The sequence below is a fragment of the Belonocnema kinseyi genome, chromosome 2 (assembly GCF_010883055.1).
Source record: "Belonocnema kinseyi isolate 2016_QV_RU_SX_M_011 chromosome 2, B_treatae_v1, whole genome shotgun sequence".
In the NCBI taxonomy this organism is placed as follows: Eukaryota; Metazoa; Arthropoda; class Insecta; order Hymenoptera; family Cynipidae; genus Belonocnema; species Belonocnema kinseyi.
This window is the reverse complement of record NC_046658.1, coordinates 58,724,208-58,732,187: the sequence shown is the minus strand read 5'-3', so window position 1 is coordinate 58,732,187 and position 7,980 is coordinate 58,724,208.

Sequence of the window (7,980 nt, the reverse complement as noted above, 5' to 3'; positions counted from 1 at the left end):
CGATGGGTGCCGCGTTTGCTCACAGTGGACCAAAAACGAATTCGTGTGACAACTTCCCAGCAGAATTTGGCATTATTTTCGCGTAAGCCAACCGAGTTTTTGTGCCGATTTATAACCATGGATGAAACCTGGATCCACTACTACACTCCTGAGTCAACGCAACAGGCAAAACAGTGGGTTCCACCGGACCAAAGTGCTCCGAAGCGTCCAAAAACGCAATAATGGGTCGGAAAGGTTATGGCCTCCGTATTTTGGGATGCACATAGCATAATATTCGTTGACTATCTTGAAAAAGGTAAAGCCATAACCGGAGCATACTATTCATCATTATTGGACCGATTGAAAATCGAAATCGCCGAAAAACGACCGCATTTGCAGAAGAAAAAACCGCTTTATCATCACGACAATGCGCCTGTTCATTCATGCTTAGTTGCACAAGCAAAATTGCATGAAATCGGCTTCGAATTGGTTCCTCAGCCACCTTATTCACCAGACCTGGCCCCCAGCGACTATTACTTGTTCCCTATCCTGAAGAGATGGCTCACCGGTAAGCGGTCAAGTTAGAAAATCGTTGGACTCGCTGCATCGACCTAAAAGGAGAGTATGTTGAAAAATAAAACCGACTTTGGCCAAAAAAACGTCTCCGTGTTTCATTTTTCAGGGACTTATCAGACTGCCTAGTAGTTAAATAAAAATGAAACTGTCGTTAAATTTTAAATTTGATTGAATTGAATACATATAAGGGGGTTGTTTCGTGGCTTCAACGATGGAGAGCATTCAAATAAGCTGGAGAATTAAAAACAAATTCCCTTATTTTTATAATAATTAGTTAAATTCAACAAAAAAAACTCAGGAAAGTAATTAGGACTCATAGTTCAAAATTTTTTGGCTTGAATCTTTTCAGAAGTCGACAATGTCAAAATATAAAAGGTAGCGTTTAAACTTCAGCATAACAATTTTGTATGGAAACAATTTATTATTCCACAATTTTATTTGAAATTAGAAGTATGTTAGCAATTAAATAATTATTAAATTAAAAATTATTCAGTTTCGAAAATTGAATTATAACTTTAAAGCCTTTGAAATTAAAAGGTTTTAAATGAGAGAAATTTGAAATTAAAACAATTAAAATTGCAATGTAATTATTTTCTTTTAGAAGCGTAAAAATAAAATAATAATTATTTAAAGAAACTAGTTTATAAATTTAAAATCTCAGTATTTGTAAAATTTCGAATATTCTTCGAGTATAACCTGTCATTACAAATTATTTAATTTTAAACGTTTTAAATAAAATCACTTACGATTCGGTAATACATTTTTTTCAGCTTTAGGTTATAAATAATTTAAGGCTGCAATAAGCAGATTATTCGATGTCTATCTTGGTGGAAAATTGGAATAAATGTAAAGCCTTTGAAATCGAAAACTTTTTATAAGGAGAGGAATTTTAAATTGAAAGGTTTTAAAATATTTTCAATTTAAAGCATTCAAATTGAGTAATTTTATAAACAGAAATTTCAAGAATTGTATTATTTGAAAATTTTGTCATAGAGTTGATAAATTAAAAATGCAAGCATTAATATTTGTTAAATTTTGAATATGCTTGAAGTATAACCTGATAAATTCAAATTATTTAATTTTGAAAGTTTTGAAATGAAAATTGAAATGCAGAATTCTAAATGTTTGTATTTGAGTATTGTCAGATATTGGAGGCCAATAACTTTTAGTCTAATCAAGTTAGAAGGCTTACAGTTGTCAATTTTACGATATTAAACCCTTATATTCGAAACCAAATTAAATTTCAATGTTAAAATTTTAAATGGTTTAAGATTTGATTCTTAAATTCAGAATTTTTTTTAATGCTTTACATTTTTAATTTTACACTTTCAAACCTTTTTTTTAAATTTGAATCTTCGAGAAAAAAATATTAAATTTTAGTAGACACGACTTTTTTTACGTAAAAAAATTAATTTAGGAAATACCCCGTGCGCCAAGGTGAACAACCCTTCGAGAGGGAAAAATGGGTTAAGCCAAGTCTGCTGTTTGCGTGAAGAAACTCACTATCTTCGTTTTGATGTAAGTCTTCTTAACGTATACGCTGCATCGCGAAAATGACTCTTACGTCAAACTTTAGAGAGTAACTTTTTTCTCCAAGACGGCAGAAATAATCACACCTTATCATATAAGAAAAATCCGCCAGCTTCGCTGGCACATTCTCAAAACACGCTGCGCGTGCGGCTCGCTTCGCTCGTTAATTTGAGCGGGCCTAGGGCGCGCGACTGTTGGTTCTCGCGCTTCGCGCTCGATAATATATTTATCTCGCGCTCCGCGCTCGGTCTTTGCATTACCGTCCACATTTGTGCACAGACCACAATGCGAAATTTTCTACATTCTATGTTAAAAACTATTATATCGAATGTCTATTAAAATTTTTTGTGTGTACCTTGGTCTGGTACTGCTTATTCTGATATTGAAAAATAATGTTCACATTTTATTTTTCCTGGTCCTAATAGGGCCCTGCTGTGGTTGTTAAATCATTTTCCCTTTTCTTAAGTGAAGCTGAACACTTTTTTTTAATTTTTCATTAAAGAAAGTTTTCAAAGTACCTACGGCCTTGACGATTACATTCTCATTGCGATAATCGCGCTTCGCGCTTAACAGTTGGCTTATACAGGCTCTAATTTTTTTTATTTTGGGCTAATCAAGAAATTCGGCTAGAATAGTTGTAAAATATATTTGGTATCTAGTGAAAATTTTGAATGAAATTTTCGGATCTATGAAAAAAATCAATTTTTCTATTTCTTGAAAATTTTCAAAATTTTGAAAAGTATATAGTTTTTCTAATTTTCGTCAAAATTAAAAATTTTATTTGGATAATTTGCAAGTCTTTTACCCATCTATAAGAAACTTTAACAAAAATTTTTATAATATTTAGAAAAAAAATTTGAAAATTTTGAAAATGCTATAATTTTTTTAATTTTGGGCTAATCGACAAAATCGGCTAGAATAGTTTTGTAATATATTTGGTATGTTGTGAACATTTTGAATGAGTTTTTTGGATCTATGAAAAAAATAATTTTTTATATTTTTTGAAAATTTTCAAATTTTTGAAAATGATCCCAATTTTTTAATCTTGGTTCGAAATATCTGATTAACGAAATTAGCCTTCATTTTGGGTACCTTCAGAAGTGCATCAAATGCGGACTCGATTGGACAAATCCCTCAAACGTTAGCGTGGCTACAACATTCAGGTAACCATACATACAGGCATACAGACAGACAGACGCCGATGAAATTGTATGATTTTCGGATTCTGAGAGTGCCGAAACGTGAAGATCGGTTAAAAAGCTTTAAGCATTATAACGCTAGGCGTAAATAATTAAAATATATATTCCTTTTTAATTTATTAGACTCAATATTAAAATGAAAGTTTTAATATTGTCAGAAATAAATATTTACCTTTAACTTCAAGTACCTAGATGACAGTTTTGACTTGTCATATGTACAATTGTAATTTTTACATTATGTCTAATTGTCTACTGTGTTATGAATCGCAGTTGGAAGAAAGTTGTAAAAAATACAATAGAGTGGAATTAAACTTCGGGTTTCAATAAAGATCTTTGAAAAGGAGTATACAATTTTGGAAAAAAATAAGTATAAAAAAAAGTGCCAGATCATGTATTTTTTGATTCGATTCATAATTTTATTCAAATACGAAATTCCTTCCAAATTTATTTTTAATTATGCAAGAAATAAACATTGTTAACAATAAATATTGTTAATATTAAAAAGTCGGGTTTTTTGCATGATTGTCGTTCTTTTTCTTTAAAAAACTTTTTTTGTTAAAGGGGTAATTTATTTATAATGCATAAGCCTTTAAAATTTAATACAAGAAACTGAAAAGTAATGAGATATTAAAATTATTAAAAAATAAATTTATTTAAGAGCAAATTTAAAAAAGCAAGTTTTTTTATTAAAGGAAAGAACTTAAAATAATTAATCTTAGCAAAATTAAAAATTTTGAATGGAATGAAATATGTAAACAGTTAATCAAGTAAAATGCAAACAAAAGCTTAATCGACCAGCTGAAAAATATAGTTTTTTATACATGACCGGCGGAAAAAATTAAAAAAATTCAATTTATTTTTTTCAATAAATACAAAATAAAGGAAATAATTAATTGAAACTAAATAAAAAACTAAGGAAACTTATATATTTATTACAAATAATATAAAATAAAAACGGCGTCAAATTCTTTTAACAAATATAGACTATTAAAGTACAAAATAGTTCTGTAATTTATAGCATTAGTTTATATTATTTTTCATGATTGCGGTTTAAAAAATGCAATTAGCTCAGATATTAAAACAACGAAAATACGAAAATTATGGAAATTTTTATGTCAAGTTTTAGTATTAAATGCTGATAAAAAAAAAATTAAGCAAAATTACATTTTTTCTTAAAGTTAGATTTTTGGAGCAGGGAAAATGACATTTTGTAAGATTAGGTTACTTCTTATTTCAATTTGAAAAAATGGTTCATGTCTATAACATGGCCTTAGCTAAACTGTAGAAGCAAGCCGTAATTTCCTTTGACTTTCGAAAATGCTCCTTACACTTTACAGCTGTTAAAAAACTCATATACCACTAAATTCACAAATTTTAAAAAATGCAACATTTCAGAAGACATTTGTCTAGGCAAAGATATTATAAACGTATTACGTAGATGCGGTACGGGGCGTCGGAGTGGGGAATTATATATATAGGACATCACATTTTCTGCCCTATCGAGGTGCTGCCCTCATTGTACTACGAAGTCGAATTCATGTTTTCTCATTCTTCGTAAAATATGACGGTAAAGCAGTAGAAAAATTTTTTGAGGTTAGAAAAGTTTTACATGTATGTATCGCTGAATTTTTTCAGATCTGAAGCTTGATCCAGGTTTTCGGTACAGTCATTTTTTAATTATAAAAAAAATGTTCTCGAAAAATCATATTTCTAATTAAAAAAAAGTATTCTAGAAAGACATTTCAAGATAAACAAGTGCTGAAAGCATTTTTCTTTGACAATTTTTTTTTAAATTGAAATAATCAAATATTTTTACCAAAGAAAAAACTTTTTTAATGTTTGATGTATTTAAACATTATTGTTTAAATTTAAAATAATAATTAAAACAAAATATATTTCTGGATAAGATATTTTGGTTGAAAATGTATATAGTATTTTTTAAATCACAAAAGTTCTTCTGAAAAATCGAAATGTTAATTAAAAAACACGTGTTTTTATATATTAATTGGTCGGTAAAATTTTTTGTATAATTTTAATTTTAAATTCAAACAATAATTTTTAACACTTTAAATATTAAACAAAAATTTATTTGATAACAATATTTTATTATCATAGTTTTAATAAATAATTAATATTGATTAAGACACAATTTTATTTGGAGAGTCTTATTATTTGGGAATTTTCAAATTCGTTAATATTATAAACTGTTCAGGAATTTTATTAGTTTTGGAATTGTATTTTTTGGGACAGAGTTTTACCGAGTCGGGAATTTTATTTTGCGGGATATTTCAGCCGTCCCCATAGAATTACAGAAAATTTGCCCTAATTACAATTTCGGCGCTCGATGTTGTTGATTTTTTCCTAAAGTATTATTAAAAAGAAATGTGTATGGAAATTTTTGATATCACAAAGTTAAAGATAATCTCAATTAAAAATTTAAAAATTCGCTGTACATCCAATTTTTATTCTTGGGTCTTGGCAATTTTTTTCTACTCTATTTCAGTGACTGGTAAACAGGGGTGATTTTCTCTTAGAAAATAAGTGATTAAAATTTGAAAAAATTGGGTAGGCTTTTTTGACATCTAGGTATGTAAAAAAGGTAAACTGCAGAAAATTTAAAAACTATTTTAAGAACTATTTATACTCTTTTAATATACCAATACAATTTACATAACACTAATTGTAAAATTTGCAAATTTTTAGGCCTTCCGTTTAGGAACTTGAATTTTAACGTTAAAATCGCTTCATTTTCAGAATACAGCCTTATTGTTTGAATTTTCAGAATTCTTCGAAATTTTTCAAAATTGTTAAAAGACGAAAAAGTTTGAATTTAAAATTTAAAAATGCGAAAATACACCATTTTCCATGTTCATTTGTAATCCAGCGAGTCACTTTCTTTCGCTTCTTTTGAAAGTCGATCCTTTGCTTTCAGTTTTCTTTTTAAACTATACCTTGAATTCCACGAATTTAAAATTAAATTTTTGCAGCTGCATTTAGATTGAATTATACAAAGGTTTTTTGTTTTATATATAAATAAATTAAAACATTTTATTGGTTTTTCACGACTGTAATTTATAACTCTAAAATAGAATAATTGTAGCTCAAACATGAAAAAGTATAGACTAATTTCATATTTAAAGAGATACTATCACATATATTGAACTATTAAAACCTCTGACCTTTTTTAAGGTTTTTAATACTCTTTTAAAAACTTTTTTTCAACAATTTTGGTTGTGATTTCTTAATAAAAGAATAAGTGCTATTTAGTCTCCAGAACAGCAATTTCCAAAATATTTAAAGCCTTAATAATTTAGACATTTTAAATTTGTAGTCATCAGGATATATTGAATAATTTCAAATTTAAAGCTATTTAAATATTTCATCTGAATTTTTGAATGGAAAGTGTTCGATAATTTTAGATTGAAACCTCTCAAATTATTCAGTTACAAATTAAAATCATACAACTTCAAGTTTTATTTATTTTTTGATAATTTGCCCCCCCCCCCCACAAATTATTTTTTTTTTGTAAGAAAATAACGCCTGATTTTTGTAAAAATTAACAAATATGTATTAAAGGTTCACTCAAGGTCATATTTGTTCAAAAAGCTTGTTCCTGAATAAATTAACTCTTATTGTTTCCGATTTCGTTCTGTCACTGGAAAAACTTAGACGAAAGCCAAATTTGGTAAAGAAAACAAACCTTTGTCGACCTATAAATACTAATCTTATTCCCCGAAAGATTTTTAAAAAATCTCTTCGAAACACTTTTATTGCAAATATTTAATTGAAGAAAAATATTTGTTATAAAAATAAAATAAGTACAATTTTTACATACAATTCTTAAAATAAAAAAATCTGTGTGTCAAACCACAATCCAATCCGACTATTCTTTCAAAAGTTATCCGATATACAGACAACTACAATAACGGCGTAGACGTCAGAGAGACAAATACCGATGTAAAAACTTGTTTTTCTACTCAAGGAGCCTCAAAACGACGAAATTTAATTAAATTCGCGAAAATCATTTTTCGCATAAAACTCTTCTCATTATGGATGAGAATGTGATAAAATAATCATGGGATCTTGAAAAAGTAGCGTTTTTCGCCTCTTGACTTTTTTCCATATCAAGCTTTTTTTGCTTCAAATGTCCATTTTCGTTTGGTTTTTTGGATTTTGAAAATCCTTTAACTTTGGTAAGTTTGATTTTATCAAAAAAAGTTGTCAGGATAAATTTTTCATATTTTTTTGTACCATAAATATCTGTCGATCAAATTTTCATATTTTAAAAAAAAGTGGTCTCAAAAATTTTGAAAAAGCTTCAACTTTTTGGATTTTTATCAAAAATGGTTGTTTAACAAACTCGATCTTTCTTTTTGGTCCCTCGGACAGTGTGTCAAAGCCCAATCCAATCGGACCAGTCTTTTGCAAATTATCCGGGATACAGACAAAAACGACGACCCCGGACAGACAGACAGACCCCGACGTAAAAACTTGTTTTTCTGACTCACGGGGCCTCAAAACGTCGACATTTGATAAAATCCGAAAAAGTTATTTTCCATAAAAAACTAATACCTTCTCATTTTTGATGAGAATTTGGAAATTATCAACAAGATTTGTAGAAAATCTTTCAAAGAATAAAATTATTGTCCCGTAAGTTACAACCGAAAAATTACAATTTCAAAAAAATGAAAGTTGT